Source organism: Urocitellus parryii, chromosome 12 (assembly GCF_045843805.1).
Source record: "Urocitellus parryii isolate mUroPar1 chromosome 12, mUroPar1.hap1, whole genome shotgun sequence".
NCBI classification, from domain to species: domain Eukaryota; kingdom Metazoa; phylum Chordata; class Mammalia; order Rodentia; family Sciuridae; genus Urocitellus; species Urocitellus parryii.
This window is the reverse complement of record NC_135542.1, coordinates 14,205,331-14,207,203: the sequence shown is the minus strand read 5'-3', so window position 1 is coordinate 14,207,203 and position 1,873 is coordinate 14,205,331.

Sequence of the window (1,873 nt, the reverse complement as noted above, 5' to 3'; positions counted from 1 at the left end):
TGGAGGGACACAGAGCATGGATCTTCCCCACTCAGTGGGCCCAGGCATGTACCATGGCCAGCAGCCTCGTGCCTTGCCCGGTGAGTCCTGAAGCGGCCCCCTCTTCCCATCCTGAGAGCTCTTCCCTTCCTCATGTGCTACTACCTTCCCACTGTCTCTGGAAATATCTACTTGCTGTGGTCCTCAGGCAGTTTATGATTTAAGTTAAAAAAAAAAAAAAAAACAGGTCTTGGTGCTCAAAAATATTTGATTTGCCCATCCTCATCCCCCAACCCCAATATTTTCATTATTTCCTCAACATATGAAATTTTACTAGCAAAAAGTTAATTTTGAATTATACAAAGTTGATTCAAATAACATTGGTATACATAATCAATCACTGTACTTTCAACGTTTGTTCTCCTTTCCTGTTAGAAACTGCTCGGAAAAAAGAGAACAGAGGGGGCTGGGGATGTGGCTCAAGTGGTAACGTGTTCGACTGGCATGCGCGAGTCAGTGGGTTCGATCCTCAGCACCATATAAAATAAAATAAAATAAAGATATGTCCACTGAAAACTGAAAAAAAAAAAAAAACAAAAAAAAACAAAGAGAACAGAGGACAGACTCATGGAAGTACTTGAACTGATAAGAAGCTCCCACTCAAGCTCAGCATTCAGTCCTGGACAGGGTAAGACCAGGCCACTTTGACATATGTTCCAAAGAGTCTACCAGACAGAATCCTCTGACTGATCCCTGACTGAGCCATAGGAACTGGCTAGAAAAGCCTTCACATCCTCAATACATTCTTCACTTCAGAATACTGGACAAGCATTGATATCCATCTCTCGTTACCTTGCTCCCCAGCCAACCATTCTTCAACAAATTCAAAGGAGCAACTCATGCAAGCACACAGAAAGGGATGTTCACTACACACATCCATGTGCGAAAAAGACAACTGGTATTTCTTGTTTGGGCTATTTCAAATGAAATCCCTTCTACATGACCTCCACAAACCAAAGGAAAATATTTGTGAAATTCCCACGTAGAAGACAAGATACACTTGCCAAGGAGGCAGTGCCAAGAATTTTGACACTCCAAATGTAGAGTGTGTGTTTAGGAGGCAGTCACAGTTTCCATGAGAGAGTCCCATGAAATCAATTAGGAAGATCCATGCTCTAGCCCTACCATGCAAGTGATGTGACTTGAAAGAGTCACTTAGTCTTAGTAACCATCATCACTAACAACTAAGTCAATGAATAAAGGTCCTCAGGTGTCAAGCTACAAAATGTGGGATGAGCATGGATGAGGATGGGTGGGAGAAGTCTCCAACTCTAACACAATTAGGGAAGGCTGTGCCTGTCCTCAAGTGGCTGGGGGGGGCTTGGGATCCTGCCACAGAGGGGGATTCCAAACCTCACATCCCCTGACCCAGGCCAGAAGACCAGGTAGAGTCCAAGGACCCTGGGGTGGCCCAATGGCAATAAAGGTCAAAAGGAACTAGGGATCTGCCTGGTCCCTCAATCCCCTACTCTGAGCAGGGCTGCATGACGAGGCCAGAGGCCATCCACAGCAATCTGCCTTTACAGGAAAACAGGGACTGCAGGCTGCCTCTGGCTCACTGAATCAGGGTGGTGTTTTCATAAAGCAAGACCACTTCCTCACATTTGACCAGCAGCTCATGTGTTGACAGCACAATGACTGACTTGACTCAGGCCCTGATGAATGAAATAGAAAATTCATAGCAAACCCATCTTTAGCTCTTCCACATCATCAGGGGCTCTGATTCAATTCCGTCCAGAAAGGTGTCTGAAATGATTTCTAAACATGCTGGGGACTCACCTCTGTGTGGAACTTTTCAGGAAAAAGGGGATCAAGTCTCATGAAGCAACTCTTC